At 45.7% G+C, this 18,221-nt stretch overlaps 1 protein-coding gene and 1 long non-coding RNA gene across 2 annotated transcripts in view; one reads left to right on the top strand and one right to left on the bottom strand.

The window, feature by feature from the left end:
* The window catches only part of ACO1 (aconitase 1), a 170,367-nt gene extending 167,930 nt beyond the window's left edge, over positions 1–2,437 (bottom strand). Inside the window, exon 1 of the mRNA XM_063914197.1 lies at positions 2,257–2,437. The gene's annotated coding sequence lies outside the window, so the exon portion shown is untranslated. The remainder of the gene's footprint in view (positions 1–2,256) is intronic.
* On the top strand, positions 1,786–15,813 carry LOC134899806 (uncharacterized). The gene is made up of 2 exons (XR_010173396.1): positions 1,786–2,084; positions 13,095–15,813. It is a non-coding gene; the product is annotated as an uncharacterized LOC134899806 (long non-coding RNA).
* The last annotated feature ends 2,408 nt before the right edge of the window (positions 15,814–18,221 follow it).

Consider the following 18,221-nt stretch of genomic DNA (forward strand, 5'->3'; position numbering starts at 1 on the left):
GGTTAGCAAAACAGTATCCCTGTCGAGGGAATCTATGTCGTCTGACAGAGTATCTGTCCATGCTGCTACAGCACTACACATCCAGGCTGAAGCAATAGCAGGTCTCAGTAGAGTACCAGAGTGTGTATACACTGACTTCAGGATAGCTTCCTGCTTTCTATCCGCAGGCTCCTTTAGGGCGGCCGTATCCTGAGACGGCAGGGACACCTTTTCAGATAAGCGTGTCAGCGCCTTGTCCACCCTAGGGGATGTTTCCCAACGTAACCTGTCCGTTGGCGGGAAAGGGTACGCCATCAGTAACCTCTTAGAAATCACTAGTTTCTTATCAGGGGAACTCCACGCTTCTTCACATAACTCATTTAATTCATCAGATGGGGGAAAAGTCACTGGCTGCTTTTTCTCCCCAAACATATAAACCCTCTTGGTATTAACAGGGTTAATCTCAGAAATGTGTAATACATCTTTCATTGCAATAATCATGTATCGGATGGCCTTGGTCATTTTAGACGGTAAATGTGCCTCATCATCGTCGACATTTGAGTCGGACTCCGTGTCGACATCTGTGTCAACCATCTGAGATAGAGGGCGTTTATGAGCCCCTGGCGGTTTCTGAGTCGCCTGGGCAGGCGCGGGCTGAGACCCCGGCTGTCCCAAGGCTGCAGCGTCATCAAACCTTTTATGTAAGGAGCTTACATTGTCGTTTAAGACCTTCCACATATCCATCCAATCAGGTGTCGGCCCCGACGGGGGCGACACCACACTTATCTGCCCTTGCTCCGCCTCCACGTAACCCTCCTCATCAAACATGTCGACACAGCCGTACCGACACACCGCACACACACAGGGAATGCTCAGACTGAGGACAGGACCCCACAAAGTCCTTTGGGGAGACAGAGAGAGAGTATGCCAGCACACACCACAGCGCTATATAACACAGGGATTTTCACTTATAATAAGTGATTACCCAATAGCTGCCTTATATGTTTTATTTGCGCCTAAATTTATGTGTGTCTCCCCCCCCCCCCCCTCTCTCTTTTTTACCCTTCTTGTACCTGGATACTGCAGGGGAGAGCCTGGGGAGCTGCTTCCAGCGGAGCTGTGAAGAGAAAATGGCGCTGGTGTGCTGAGGAAGAAGGCCCCGCCCCCTCAGTGGCAGGCTTCTGTCCCGCTTTCTGCGTAAAAAAATGGCAGGGGTTTTTACATATATACAGTGCCAGACTGTATATATGTATTTTTATTGCCAAAAGGTACTTCAATTGCTGCCCAGGGCGCGCCCCCCCCCAGATTCTAACTGAGGTCTGGAGGAGGGGCATAGAGGGAGGAGCCAGTGCACACCAGATAGTACCTAATCTTTTCTTTAGAGTGCCCAGTCTCCTGCGGAGCCCGTCTATTCCCCATGGTCCTTACGGAGTTCCCAGCATCCACTAGGACGTCAGAGAAAAAAAAATACCCCTCTAACATTAATTTGCTTACGTCCTGGTGTGTGCACAGCCACCAATGAACTTTGCATATATGCCTTGTTACAACCCATTTCTGCCTGCTTGATCATAAGTATACGTGCTAGAAATGGGTACAGCTCTGTATAGCCTATACCTGCATGTACCCAGTTTCAGAGCACGAGCACAAGATACTGCACACCCTGCATCAGCCCTAAAGTTTACAGAATCAGCGCCAAGGGCAGTGTGGGTACCAACGGGGACAGTGGTGCCCAACAGCTTTATAATTAGGACTACTGCAGCTCTGATCAGGGTTGTGTCTATGTTGCCTTCGTGCTAAGGACCTGGACGTGACAAAACGAGAGGGCAGGAGAGCACTTCCGCCCTTACAGCATCTAAATGTCTCCTTCGTTCTCCAATCGTTTGGGGCAAATTTATTTCTCTATGCAGCATTGGACGCTCGCCACGCATCGGGCTCGGTGTCTCGCTTCGCTCGCCACACTTTACTATTCCAAATAGATTGTGACATGTACCCATGGGATTATGGGAAAGGTCCTTAGCGCGAAGAGAATCTAGACGCTACCCTCTGATCAGTGGGAGAGACACCCATGTGCATTATCTACTGAGCATGACGTGCCACAACTACCAGTGAGTCATTTAGAAAATTATCAACTTCATAAATAAAATATAAAGAAAATTTATATAAGTTAAAAACATAATATAAAACGGGTAGACAAGTACTTCCCATGTAAGTGACAGATAACCCATTTTACTCCTGTCACTTCCCAGCCCACGCTGTAATCCTGCTGTCCCACAATACCTGACAGTGCTGAGTGCTGGGTGCTGCTCCTATACAGCTATGTAGATATAAAAAGGAGCACAGGCCGGCTGTGGTGTGAGTGATCTTCCAGACCCGCCCTCTGACCCCCGAGCACTGCAGCAGCAGTAGTAAGGATTACAGAGACATACAGAGCTATATTGCTCAATGTCTAATAAAGTTTTGTTTGTTCAAGACACGTCTCTGTGTAACCCTAACCGTGTCATTGCTGAGAGCAGCAGTGAGAATACTCCCACTACGACCTGATTGGCGGAGATGTCAGTGAGTGACATCTGGGAAAGCCATACAGGACTACAGTTGATATTTAAAGCAGTAATCGTGTCCTTCCTATGTGTACTGTATAGAGGAGTGCGTATGAAAGGGAAAAGTTACTTTTTAGTAATATCCCAAAGATTTTCTAACACAGCAATAGATATGTTTAATTTCTGAGGGATCTGTGTAAATAGGTGTGTTGTGTAAATAGGTGTGTTAAAACATAATGTAGTTCTGAATTGGAGAGCAATATTATTTAGCTTTTTGGACGCTACTTGGTCTATTCAGGAAGCAGTGAAAAGTGTTGAGAAGTGAACCAGTGGTGCGGTTGCCATGGCAACCAATCAGCATTGCAGTAACATTTATCATTTACATACTATACAATTGTACAGAGCAGCTGATTGGTTGCCATGGCCAACTTCTTCACTGGCTCACTTCTCCACACTTCACTGCCTCATACATTGACCCCTTAAACGCTGCTGTCAACCTAAAAAGTGCTTAAATAATTAAAACAACCCACATTTGCTCTGTTTTATGCACAGGAATACATTAAAATAGAAGTGAGTGATTACATGCTACTCTATAAATATGTATTGAAAAACACCCTTGTAATCTTACCCTTTTGGACTTATTTATTAACAATGTGACAAATGTCCTAAAACTTAGCATTCCTTATCATATGTAATTCATTGTGATTTCTGATTAGGCTGTGACAGTGGCCGATCCAGGGGGGGGGGGGGTGCACTCGGGCCCGTGCCCCCCCTGTCATTTGTGGCCCCATCCGTCTCCCCCCCCACCCCTATCACTGAGACACGCTACCGCACAGTCCAGCGGCAGCGTGTCTCAGCTGTCAGGAGGAGAGCGTGGCTATCTGGCGACGTGTTGCGGACTTCAAACCAGCCGCCGGTTCGTGAGCCAATCAGAGCTCGCGGACCGGCAGCCAATCAGGAGCCGCCGGTCCGCGAGCTCTGATTGGCTCACGAACTGGCGGCTAGTTTGAAGTCCTACATGCTGAAGGGTTAACTCTTCTGTGCTTTGTAAATATTACTTTTTTTATGATCAATTTCCTTATAATAGTTACAGTGTAAAAGTGAATATTTCTACTTCCCTAATGAAGGGTTAAAACATGCTATATGAACTGTTATGTGTTTGCATAGATACGTACTACCCTGTGCCAGGTACCTTTGTCTGCTCATACAAATGCCAGGCTTGTATGAGCCTGGTATTCAAGGGCAGTCCCATACCAGATCAAACCTGTTATTTCTATTTCTGTGTGGTACCAAATATCCTGTGTTACAGACTTTGTTAAATGTTTTGAGAAACTTGTAGAAAAACCCATATATGGACATCCGCCTTATCAATTCTGCCTGGTAACTACTAACGAGCCAATGAGAGTGTAACAACATGTCAGTTACACCCATATGCATTGTCTTTTATACTTTTGTTAACCTCATAATAAAGCAGTGTGAATCTTTACTGCTTGTGTTGTGCATGTAACTTGTGGCTAAAGGTTTACACTCACGGACGTCTGAGAGGCCATCACATCGAGGGTTAAAGAATATAGGGGCAATCCTTTCAAGTGGGGGCTCTGTCCGCGATTCAGTGATCGTCCCCGAATGGTAAGATAGAGAATTTATTGTCTGTCTTTGCCATACGGGATTGCGGTCATACACTGAAGCTGAATCCGTGTCAGTGTTCTGGGAACACGTGACCAAACATCTTTAATGTCTGGGACTTAAAGATACGTCTGAGAAGGGACCAGGGGTCCAAGCGCAATTCTCCAAAGACGTTAGTATCTGGGATACTTAAAATAGACCTGGGAGTCTATACATAACGTGACGTTAGTATCTGGGATACTTAAAATAGACCTGGGGTCTATACGTAACGTAGAGAATACCTCGATTTGATCGTCTATATATTCTTGTATGTTTGTAGTGAGATAAGTTCTTATATTTGATCAGACGGCTGGTAAGTTTTCGTCTGCCAGATATCTTTACTCAAACACTTTTCCTGCTTCCTGTTTAAAACGCTGTATTTTTCTGACATCTTGTACGAATGGTAAGTATCGTACACGTCAAAAGATTTCATGTTCTCACTATACAGATAATATTGTGATATTGTCAATGACTAATTAACTGGTTAGCTGATGCATGTATAGTAGAGTGTTGTAAATTTTAGATATTTTCTTTTAAAGTTGTACTGTTGATTTATATTACTGTCTGACAATGGGCTCTAGTCAGAGTAAAAAAAAAAACTACATATCCCCCGCCCCTCCCTGGTGAGACATGCAAGATGTATGTCGCCCGCAACTCTACCTCAGAGTATTACTTAGTTAACCCATGGGTGGATAATTTAGCGGGATGGACAGAGAAAGCAGGACAGGACCCATTCCTACGGGAAGGCAGTAATTACCTTTTCTATATGGAGGATTAAAAAAAAAAAAAAAAAAATGTCAGTTCCCAACAGCACAGAAGCGAAGAAGTGAGAAACTGTAAAATCTTTGAAAACCCTCTCCCTCCCTCTTACATTCCAATGTATCCTGCGCTTGGAGACACAGATCTCTTGGCAGCAGTAACCCTTTCACACCAGATGGGATCGCCTCCAACTCCACTGCTGGAGGGTGCGTCCACTAGCTCTATCCCTAACGCACCAGTAACCCAGAGTTTAGATAATAGTAAAACACTGTCCCAAGCCCACTATTACCCTCGATGGCTGTATATCTTATTTGCGCAAAGCTTGCAAAGGACGCAGCGATACACATATGAAGGAAGTCTTTAAAACCCGTGCTCCTTTGCCTGTGCTTTTTTGCCTGTCGCTGTAGCTTGTAAACAGAAACCTTCGGAGTCTGTTACTGAGTTTTGGAAAAGGTTTAAGGACTGCTGGACAGATGACGCTGGCTTACCTTTGCTTAACTCAGAAAGCTTACTCATTTCCACCTTCATTAACAACCTACCCACCAATGCCTGACTTAGCTCAAGTAAACCCCGCTCTTTGGTCAGAAGGTCCATATGACACTGGCCTAATCTCATGCACACCACATAAGGCCAATCTCAAACCCGACTCACAACCTGTTTATAGAAGGTCTCATACAGCAATTCTTACAACAGGGTATTCTCAGACATATTGTATCACCATACTGTACTCCTGTGAACCCTGTTGCCAAAGCTGATAGCAGTATAAGATTTGTACAGGATCTCAGAGCGATCAATCAGTTAATTGTCCCAGATGTAAACTCACTCATTTCTGCAATCCCTGCAGATGCTGCGTTCTTCTCTGTAATTGATTTGAAGAATGCCTTTTTCAGCATACCTGTAGATTCACAGACACAATTACTTTTTGCCTTTTCTTTTGAGGGTAAACAACTTACCTGGTGCAGATTATTGACGCACCTGTTGTCTCCAGGCCACATTGGGGCCCTGGCAACCTCACCATGGTTCAGTCCTGCTACAGTATGCAGATGATCTGCTGCTCTGTAGTCAAACTGAGGAGGCCTGCCGAGAGGATGGTGTTTCATTACTAAACTGGCTTTGTGAATGTGGACACAAGGTGTCCAAAACAAAAATGCAATGGTGTAAAAAGCATGTTGATTACTTAGGTTTTGTGCTCACTCAGGGAGAGAGGAAAATCAGTCCACAACGCATACAGTCTGTATTGGGCCTGGTCACCCCAACTACCCAGAAGGAACTACTGTCCTTCCTGGGTATGGTAAATTACTGCAGACAGTGGATTTCTGATTGCTCTTATTATGATAACATTTTGAGACAAGCCACACTGAAGGACAAACCTAAAACTGTACAATGGTCACAAGAAATGTTAACTGCATATGAAAGTTTAAAATGTATGTTGATGAAAAGTCCGGCACTTGGCCTCCCCAATTATGTACTACCTTTCCATCTATATGCAAGGGACAATTGTAAAACCATGGCGGGGGTGCTCACACAGTTTCATGGAGGGAAGTTGCGCCCCGTGGCATTTTTTTTCCAAAGTCATGCCAGTGTCTGTGCAAGGTATGCCTGCCTGCCTCAGGGCTTTGGCAGCCTGTGCAATGGTTGCAGAAATGGCCACTACCCTCACTTTAGGCCACATCACAGTACTCCACACCACACATGATGTCCTGGCAATACTTAAAGGCTTACACACACAGCACATGTCAGCACAACGCCTTAGTGGATATGAAGTACTCCTTTTGAGTAACCCTACCCTTACCATTAAGTACACTGCTAGTTCTTCTGGCCCTGCACCCATTCTCAATGCCCTTTTAGGCTTGAAAGGTCCCGAGGATGAACCACCCGACCTACATGACTGTGCTGCTTCCATTGAAGCTGAAACTTCTCCCAGACTTGACATGTCTCCCGTTCCCATACCAGGCGCAGACATAGTTTTTGTTGACGGCTCCTGTAGTAGGCCCAATGACAATACATACCAGGCTGGCTATGCCATTGTCACCCTCCCTGACACTGTGTTGGAAACCCTACCAATACCTTATCAGTCCGCGCAAGCTGCAGAACTCATTGCACTCACTAGAGCATGTCCCTCCCTTGACAGCGTCCATCTGCTCACTCAACTTCAAGCTGCTGCGACTAATGCTGATCTCTCCGACTGGACTTACCCAATTCTGCAGTAAAAATCCTAAATCAGGATTAATCTGCAAAGAGGGGAAACCCTGTATACCCCAGTCCAGTGCCCCTTTGCTCGTTGCCCATTGCCGTGGTGTTGGTCACCGTGGTGAAGCCACAACACTCCTCCTACTAACCAATGATTTTTCTCTATCGTCCTAGTGGATGCTGGGGTTCCTGAAAGGACCATGGGGAATAGCGGCTCCGCAGGAGACAGGGCACAAAAAGTAAAGCTTTAGGATCAGGTGGTGTGCACTGGCTCCTCCCCCTATGACCCTCCTCCAAGCCAGTTAGATTTTTGTGCCCGGCCGAGAAGGGTGCAATCTAGGTGGCTCTCCTAAAGAGCTGCTTAGGAAAGTTTAGCTTAGGTTTTTTATTTTACAGTGAGTCCTGCTGGCAACAGGATCACTGCAACGAGGGACTTAGGGGAGAAGAAGTGAACTCACCTGCGTGCAGGATGGATTGGCTTCTTGGCTACTGGACATCAGCTCCAGAGGGACGATCACAGGTACAGCCTGGATGGTCACCGGAGCCTTGCCGCCGGCCCCCTTGCAGATGCTGAAGTAAGAAGAGGTCCAGAATCGGCGGCAGAAGACTCCTCAGTCTTCTAAAGGTAGCGCACAGCACTGCAGCTGTGCGCCATTTTCCTCTCAGCACACTTCACACGGCAGTCACTGAGGGTGCAGGGCGCTGGGAGGGGGGCGCCCTGGGAGGCAAATGAATACCTATTTTGGCTAAAAATACCTCACATATAGCCTCCGGGGGCTATATGGAGATATTTAACCCCTGCCAGAATCCGTTAAGAGCGGGAGACGAGGCCGCCGAAAAAGGGGCGGGGCCTATCTCCTCAGCACACAGCGCCATTTTCCCTCACAGAAAGGCTGGAGGGAAGGCTCCCAGGCTCTCCCCTGCACTGCACTACAGAAACAGGGTTAAAACAGAGAGGGGGGGCACTAATTTGGCGATATGCTTATATATATATTAAGATGCTATAAGGGAAAACACTTATATAAGGTTGTCCCTATATAATTATAGCGTTTTTGGTGTGTGCTGGCAAACTCTCCCTCTGTCTCTCCAAAGGGCTAGTGGGTCCTGTCCTCTATCAGAGCATTCCCTGTGTGTGTGCTGTGTGTCGGTACGTGTGTGTCGACAGGTAGGAGGACGATGTTGGTGAGGAGGCGGAGCAATTGCCTGTAATGGTGATGTCACTCTCTAGGGAGTCGACACCGGAATGGATGGCTTATTTAGGAAATTACGTGATAATGTCAACACGCTGCATAGTCGGTTGACGACATGAGACGGCCGACAAACAATTAGTACGGTCCAGACGTCTCAAAAACACCGTCAAGGGTTTTAAAACGCCCGTTTACTTTAGTCGGTCGACACAGACACAGACAGGGACACTGAATCCAGTGTCGACGGTGAATAAACAAACGTATTCCTTATTAGGGCCACACGTTAAAGGCAATGAAGGAGGTGTTACGTATTTCTGATACTACAAGTACCACAAAAGAGGGTATTATGTGGGATGTGAAAAAACTACCATAGTTTTTCCTGAATCAGATAAATTAAATAAAGTGTGTGATGATGCGTGGGTTCCCCCCGATAGAAAATTATGGGCGGTATACCCTTTCCCGCCAGAAGTTAGGGCGCGTTGGGAAACACCCCTTAAGGTGGATAAGGCGCTCACACGCTTATCAAAACAAGTGGCGGTACCGTCTATAGATAGGGCCGTCCTCAAGGACCAGCTGACAAGGCTGGAAAATATAATAAAAAGTATATACACACATACTGGTGTTATACTGCGGCCAGCGATCGCCTCAGCCTGGATGTGCAGAGCTAGGGTGGCTTGGTCGGATTCCCTGACTAAAAATATTGATACCCTTGACAGGGACAGTATTTTATTGACTATAGAGCATTTCTATATATGCGAGATGCACAGAGGGATATTTGCACTCTGGCATCATGAATAAACGCGATGTCCATAACTGCCAGAAGATGTTATGGACACGACAGTGGTCAGGTGATGCAGATTCCAAACGGCACAGTATGGCCGTATAAAGGAAGAGGACTTGTTTGGGGTCGGTCCATCGGACCTGGTGGTCACGGCAACTGCTGGAAAATCCACCGTTTTTTACCCTAAGTCACATCTCTGCAGAAAAAGACACCGTCTTTTCAGCCTCAGTCCTCTCGTCCCTATAAGATCATATCTGCCCAGGGATAGAGGAAAGGGAAGAAGACTGCAGCAGGCAGCCCATTCCCAGGAACAGAAGCGTTCCACCGCGTCTGACAAGTTCTCAGCATGGCGCTGAGACCGTACAGGACCCCTGGATCCTACAAGTAGTATCCCGGGGGTACAGATGGGAATGTCGAGACGTTTCCCCTTCGCAGGCTCCTGAAGTCTGCTTTACCAAGTCTCCCTCCGACAAGGAGGTAGTTTGGGAAAAAATTCACAAGCTGTATTCCCAGCAGGTGATAATTAAATTACCCCTCCTACTACAGAAAAGGGGTATTATTCCACACTATATTGTGGTACTGAAGCCAGAAGGCTAGGTGAGACTTATTCTAAAATTTTTTTTTTGAACACTTACAAAGGTTCAAATTAAGATGAAGTCACTCAGAGCAGTGATAACGAACCAGGAAGAAGGGGACTATATAGTGTCCCGGGACATAAGGGATGCTTACCTCTATGTCCCAAATTTGCCCTTCTCACTAAGGGTACCTCAGGTTCGTGGTGCAGAACTGTCACTATCAGTTTCAGACGCTGCCGTTTGGATTGTCCACGGCACCCCGGGGTCTTTACCAAGGTAATGGCCGAATTGATGATTCTTCTTCGAAGAAAAGGCGTCTTAATTATCCCTTACTTGGACGATCTCCTGATAGGGGCATAGTCCAGGGAACAGTTGGAGGTCGGAGTAGCACTATCTCGGATACTGCTACAATCAGCACGGGTGGATTCTAAATATTCCAAAATCGCAGCTGATCCCGACGACACGTCTGCTGTGCCTAGGGATGATTCTGGACACAGTCCAGAAAAAGGTGTTTCTCCCGGAAGAGAAAGCCAGGGAGTTATCCGAGCAAGTCAGGAACCTCCTAAAAACAGTGCATCATTGCACAAGGGTCCTGGTAAAAATGGTGGCTTCCTACGAAGCAATTCCATTCGGCAGATTTCACGTAAGAACTTTTCAGTGGGATCTGCTGGACAAATGGTCCGGATCGCATCTTCAGATGCATCAGCGGATAACCCAATATCCAAGGACAAGGGTGTCTCTCCTGTGGTGGTTATAGAGTGCTCATCTTCTAGAGGGCCGCAGATTCGGCATTCAGGATTGGATGCTGGTAACCACGGAGCCCAGCCTGAGAGGCTGGGGAGCAGTCACACAAGGGAAAAATTTCCAGGGAGTGTGATCAAGTATGGAGACTTTTCTCCACATAAATATACTGGAGCTAAGGGTAAATTTATAATGCTCTAAGCTTAGCAAGACCTCTGCTTCAAGGTCAGCCGGTATTGATCCAGTGGGAAAAACATCACGGCAGTCGCCCACGTAAACAGACAGGGCGACACAAGAAGCAGGAGGGCAATGGCAGAAACTGCAAGGACTTTTCGCTGGGCGGAAAATCATGTGATAACACTGTCAGCAGTTTTTCATCCCGGGAATGGAAACTGGGAAGCAGACTTCCTCAGCACGACCTCCACCCGGGAGAGTGGAAACTTCATTGAGAAGTTTTTTCCACATGATTGTAAACCGTTGGGAAATACCAAAGGTGGACATGATGGCGTCCCGTCTGAACAAAAAACGGGACAGGTATTGCGCCAGGTCAAGAGATCCTCAGGCAATAGATGTGGACGTTCTGGTAACACCGTGGGTGTACCAGTCGGTGTATGTGTTCCCTCCTCTGCTTCTCATACCTAAGGTGCTGAGAATTATAAGACGTAGAGGAGTAAGAACTATACTCATGGCTCCGGATTGGCCAAGAAGGACTTGGTACCCGGAACTTCAAGAGATGCTTACAGAGGTCTTATGGCCTCTGCCGCTAAGAAGGGACTTGCTTCAGCAAGTACCATGTCTGTTCCAAGACTTACCGCAGCTGCGTTTGTCGGCATGGCGATGGAAAGCCGGATCCTAAGGGAAAAAAGGCATTCCGGAAGAGGTCATTCCTACCCTGGTCAAAGCCAGAAAGGAGGTGACCGCACAACATTATCACCACGTGTGGCGAAAATATGTTGCGTGGTGTGAGGCCAGGAAGGCCCCACAAAGAAATTTCAACTCGGTCGTTTCCTGCATTTCCTGCAAACAGGAGTGTCTATGGGCCTCAAATTGGGGTCCATTAAGGTTCAAATTCGGCCCTGTAAATTTTCTTCCAGAAAGAATTGGCTTCAGTTCCCGAAGTCCAGAAGTTTGTCAAGGGAGTATTGCATATACAAACCCCTTTTTTGTGCCTCCAGTGGCACTGTGGGATCTCAACGTAGTTCTGGGATTCCTCAAATCACATTGGTTTAAAACCAGTCAAATATGTGGATTTGAAGCATCTCACATAAAAAGTGTCCATGCTCTTGACCCTGGCCTGGACCAGGCGAGTGTCAAATTGGTGGTTTTTTCTCAAAAAAGCCCATATCTGTTTGTCCATTCGGACAGGGCAGAGCTGCGGACTCGTCCCCAGTTCTCTCCCTAAGGTGGTGTCAGTGTTTCACCTGAACCAGCTTATTGTGGTGCCTTGCACCTACTAGGGACTTGGAGGACTCCAAGTTGCTAGAAGTTGTCAGGGCCCTGAAAATATGTTCCAGGACAGCTGGAGTCAGAAAATCTGACTCGCTGTTTATACTGTATGCACCCAACAAGTTGGGTGCGCCTGCTTCTAAGCAGTCGATTGCTCGTTGGATTTGTAACACAATTCAACTTGCACATTCTGAGGCAGGCCTGCCACAGTCTAAATCGGTTAAGGCCCATTCCACAAGGAAGGTGGGCTCATCTTGGGCGGCTGCCCGAGAGGTCTCGGCATTACAACTCTGCCGAGCAGCTACGTGGTCAGGGGAGAACACGTTTGTAAAATTCTACAAATTTGATATCCTGGCAAAAGAGGACCTGGAGTTCTCTCATTCGGTGCTGCAGAGTCATCCGCACTCTCCCGCCCGTTTGGGAGCTTTGGTATAATCCCCATGGTCCTTTCAGGAACCCCAGCATCCACTAGGACGATAGAGAAAATAAGAATTTACTTACCGATAATTCTATTTCTCGGAGTCCGTAGTGGATGCTGGGCGCCCATCCCAAGTGCGGATTATCTGCAATACTTGTACATAGTTACAAAAATCGGGTTATTATTGTTGTGAGCCATCTTTTCAGAGGCTCCGCTGTTATCATACTGTTAACTGGGTTTAGATCACAAGTTGTACGGTGTGATTGGTGTGGCTGGTATGAGTCTTACCCGGGATTCAAAATTCCTCCCTTATTGTGTACGCTCGTCCGGGCACAGTACCTAACTGGCTTGGAGGAGGGTCATAGGGGGAGGAGCCAGTGCACACCACCTGATCCTAAAGCTTTACTTTTTGTGCCCTGTCTCCTGCGGAGCCGCTATTCCCCATGGTCCTTTCAGGAACCCCAGCATCCACTACGGACTCCGAGAAATAGAATTATCGGTAAGTAAATTCTTATTTTATGTTACTAATGCCAAATCACTTGTGGACCAGTATGTTAGCAGATGCATCACTTGCCTCAGGAACAACCCTAATAAAGCTAAACACCAGCATCTTGAATACCCCACAGAAAACTCTAGGATACTCACCCTTTGAAATACTAATGGGTAGACCCTTTTCCTACACCCTGGGCTAAGAAACCACTAGTAATACAGGAAGGAGATCTAGAACTCATCAGAGAAGAGTATGTCAGGTCCCTGATTACAAAACTGAATGAAATTGAACATGAGGTTGTTTGTAAAAACCCTTTGAATCCACAGGAACCTACACACCCCTTTAAAGTCAGAGACAGAGTCGTGGTGAAGGTGCTCCCCAGGAACAAGAGCCCAGGAGACTTCACCTATGGTCCAGAGACAGAGGTCGTAGCAGTTACCCGAACAGCAGTCCTGACAGAGGAAAGTCCTACCTGGATCCATGCATCCCGAGTAAAAAAGGTTCCTAGACCAGACCTAGAGAGGGAAGCAAGTGATTCCAGTGAGGTACGAACCGGGGCAGACAGCCCTGACCTCCCACCTAGCGAAGACAGAAGAACAGAAAACGATGAAGAACCTGCCCCCTATCTCTATCCTGGGGACTATCTCGATAGCCCTACTGGCCCTCATTCACCTCACAATATGTGAAGTCGACATCACACAAACAGATGGGGTCCCCACCTTGTGGTACAATTCCTCCAATACACACGTAGCCACATACATCCTTGATTATTTCATGTTCCCTAAACTTGCTGACAACAAACATTTCATACAGCAGAAAAGAAAATCAGGGATGTCTGAGACAATGTACATTTGTGTCACTGATGAATGGTGGATGGAAATATCCTATCATGGATCCAACTGTGATTACTGGGAATCTGTGGGGTGGAATACAGGAGCAGATTGGAAATATGGCCCATCATTTGCAAAAAATAGATGGAGCAAATATGGAGTACCCCTACTTTCTAGACTATCCATTCATAAGATGGATGAAGGCCCAAATTCATACAGGTTTAGACTAAACATAGTGAACCCTAGCAGAAGCGACAATGAGACTTATGTACTTGGTATATGGTGGCAAGCAGGGTACTATAGTGCAAGGCAAATGTTTTATTTGTGGGACATGTATAAAAACCCAAAATACCAGCCTAAAATTGCTCCCCAAAACAAACCTTTAAAGCCCCATATTGCCACTTCTAAAGATATGGTGGCTATTACTAACCCTACCTTTGAAGACACCCTAGCTATTGAAACTGGTTTCTCTGACATTAATTTTTGGTTGGAATGGATGAAGTATAGTGCTAACAAACACAATAAAAGCAACTGCTATGTCTGTGGCAAATCTAGGCCCCACCTAGGTACAGTGCCCCTTAATATACCCCTAGAACAGGAAAATTGTTTTTTTTCAGCCTTTTTAATGACACCAAAACAAATGACAGTCAGTGCGAAATGTGGAAAAGGGAATATCCCATATTGTCAAAAAATCCCAACCCAGGAAGCACCATAACCATATATCCTGGAAACTATACCTGTTATACATCTAACACCACCACAGGGAGAAATTTAAAAACCTTCCCACCAGGGTATTGTGCAAATAAAAGAACAACTGTTTTAGTCAACCAAACTAGATCATTAGGCGACATTTATTACATATGTAGAGATATGAAGCTTAGAATTAAATTAGACACACCATGGTATGGTGAGTGTGCCCTGGCCAAAGTCATAATGCCACTCCTAATGATCACCGATGACCCCACTCCTCCCTCTAATACTCCTGCTAATCGAAAGAAAAGAGCACTCCCAGGAGGTAGCTTTGACCCCCACGTATACATTGATGCTATAGGGGTCCCAAGAGGTGTTCCAAATGAGTTCAAAGCTAGAGATGAGGTGGCTGCGGGTTTTGAGTCATTGTTTCCTATAGTAACTGTAAATAAAAACGTAGCCTGGATTAATTATATATATTATAATCAACAAAGATTTGTTAATGATACCAAAGATGCTCTTAAAGGTATAGCTGAACAGCTAGAAGCCACTTCCCAAATGACATTCCAAAATAGAATGGCCCTTGACATGATTCTAGCAGAAAAAGGCGGTACATGTGTTTACATTAGTAAGGTGGAAGGCTGTTGTACATATATTCCTGACAACACTGGTCCCAATGGTAAGGTTACTTTAGCCATAAACAAGTTAGAAACCTTATCCATAGAACTTAAGAAAAATTCAGGTATTGATAACCCATGGAGCCAATATTTTGGGTGGTTTGAAAATTGGAAACAGGCTCTTGTGCAAATAAGCATATTCATACTTGTAACTTTAATTCTTGTAGGCATTATAGTTTATTGTGTAATTCCCTGTGGAAAGAAACTTACCTCCAAAGGCATTGATAAGGCCCTGATGTACTATGATATAACCACCAGTCCTGTCACCTCCTCTGATAGTAAGGGACCCGACGATTATGTCCAATATCTCAAGAACTGGAGGAACAAGAAAGGAGCCTCACTCAAGAATCATGTCATATAACAATCATGATTCTAAGAGGGGATTGAAGGGTTAACTCTTCTGTGCTTTGTAAATATTACTTTTTATATGATCAATTTCCTTATAATAGTTACAGTGTAAAAGTGAATATTTCTACTTCCCTAATGAAGGGTTAAAACATGCTATATGAACTGTTATGTGTTTGCATAGATACGTACTACCCTGTGCCAGGTACCTTTGTCTGCTCATACAAATGCCAGGCTTGTATGAGCCTGGTATTCAAGGGCAGTCCCATACCAGATCAAACCTGTTATTTCTATTTCTGTGTGGTACCAAATATCCTGTGTTACAGACTTTGTTAAATGTTTTGAGAAACTTGTAGAAAAACCCATATATGGACATCCGCCTTATCAATTCTGCCTGGTAACTACTAACGAGCCAATGAGAGTGTAACAACATGTCAGTTACACCCATATGCATTGTCTTTTATACTTTTGTTAACCTCATAATAAAGCAGTGTGAATCTTTACTGCTTGTGTTGTGCATGTAACTTGTGGCTAAAGGTTTACACTCACGGACGTCTGAGAGGCCATCACATCGAGGGTTAAAGAATATAGGGGCAATCCTTTCACATGCCGCCAGACATAGCCGCGCTCTCCTCCTGACACCCTCAGAGCCGGGCAGAGAAGCAGCAGCAGCGGTAAGCAGCTGCAAAACTGCTGTGGGGGCATTTGTATACCTGGCACTGTGAGGGCAATTGTATACCTGGCACTGTGGGGGCAATTGTTTACCTGGCACTGTGAGGGCAATTGTTTACCTGGCACTGTGGGGGCATTTGTATACCTGACACTGTGGGGGCATTTTTGGATCTGGCACTGTAGGGGCATTTTTGGATCTGGCACTGTAGGGGCATTTTTGGATCTGGCACTGTGGGGGCATTTTTGGATCTGGCACCGTGGGGGCATTTGTGGATCTGGCACTGTGGGGGCATTTTTGGATCTGGCACTGTGGGGGCATTTGTGGATCTGGCACTGTGGGGGCATTTGTATACCTGACACTGTGGGGGCATTTGTGGATCTGGCACTGTGGGGGCATTTTTGGATCTGGCACTGTGGGGGCATTTGTGGATCTGGCACTGTGGGGGCAATTGTGGATCTGGCACTGTGGGTGCAATTGTGGATTTGGCACTGCATTATTGGGGGCATATGTCTGTGTATCACGTCTCATTTTAATTGGCCACACTCACTAAATGACTGCGGGCATTACTACAGGCAACATTACTACTGGGGGCAATACGGGCATTGCATAAGGGGCACCACTACTATGGGGTCTATATAAGGGGCACTACCAGTACAGTGGACATTGCATAATGAGCGCTACAACTGTGGGCATTGTATAAGAAGCGCCACCTCACATGCACTGAAGCCGCACGCAAATGTACTTCCCCTTCCATGGTGCCCCCCTATCATTTTCTTCTGGATCCGCCCCTGGGCTGTGGTGCAATTTATTATGGGCCATTAGCCGTGATGCCCGAACCAGTACTTTAGCAATAGTAGTGGAGAAAAGTCTTCACTGCTAATATTGTTACTTGCACCCTTAAGCTAAGTACACACTATACCATTATTGGCCCAATTTGCCAGTAATTGTGAGAATGACCAAAGTTGTTTTCTCTTACGTCCTAGAGGATGCTGGGGTCCACATTAGTACCATGGGGTATAGACAAGTCCCTTGGGAGCCATGGGCAGTTTAAGAGTTTGATAGTATGGACTGGCTCCTCCCTCTATGCCCCTCCTACCAGACTCAGTTTAGAAAATGTGTCTGGTGGAGCCGGTCATAGCTAGGGGAGCTCCATAGGAATTCTAGTTTTCTTATTTTTGTTAGAGTTAGGCACAGGGAGGCAGTAGCGCACGCAGGGGGGGAGGGGGGGGTCCGAGTACCTGGACCCCCCCCCTCCCCCCCCGATGAGCCAAATGTTGAATTTGTGAGACGGAGACAGCAGTGTCTCCGTCTCAGCAAAAGACGCAGGAGCAGCAGCAGCAAAGAGCTACATAGCTCTCTGCACAGAGAAAGTCCGGGGGAAGCTGCTGGCTGCTCATGCTCAGCCGCAGCTGGTCCCTCCCTCCAGGCTCACAGGACTACCAGTCTGCTGCTTCCGCCTCCCAGCCCCTGGTGGAAGGGTAACTAGATGCTACCCTGGTGGTATGTATACCACCAGATATGTATACTGCATGTAATGTATGTATCTGTAGGTATGTATGTGTGCTTATGCATGTATGTGTTTGTTTGTTTTTTGTTTGTTTGTTTGTTTGTGTAAGTATGAATGTTTGTGCTGTGTATAGCGCACTTGGGAATTTTGTTTGTATCATATATATATATATATATATATATATATATGTATGTATATTTATATATATATATATACATATATATATATATATGTGTATATATATATAAATATATATATATATATATGATACAAACAAAATTCCCAAGTGCGCTATATAGGAACGTCTTTACGGTCCTTTTTCCAATGTTGTTTCCATAGGTGTAAGTTGGATATTGGAGAAAGTTTGTGACCGGGAACCTGTAACGGACACCCTTCACCAAATTTCCTTATAAAAACTATTGATTGAAGTTCTTTTTAAAGATACTGGCAGTTATACATCCATATTTTGGTGGACTGCTATGGAGAATATCCAGATCTTATAATCAGAATTATAACGCAGTGGTTGTCTTTTTTACTGACATTTATATTTACTATCTGTATACTCATTACATGATGAACTATGTAAAAATTGCATTTGTTCAAATTAATGTTATTAAAATAATCTTTTATTAATTGGCCTTGGGCCTCTTGTTTGGGTGATCATTTTGTGAAGGGGTGTCCGTTACAGGTTCCCGGTCACAAACTTTCTCCAATATCCAACTTACACCTAT

This window comes from Pseudophryne corroboree, chromosome 1 (genome assembly GCF_028390025.1).
Source record: "Pseudophryne corroboree isolate aPseCor3 chromosome 1, aPseCor3.hap2, whole genome shotgun sequence".
NCBI classification, from domain to species: domain Eukaryota; kingdom Metazoa; phylum Chordata; class Amphibia; order Anura; family Myobatrachidae; genus Pseudophryne; species Pseudophryne corroboree.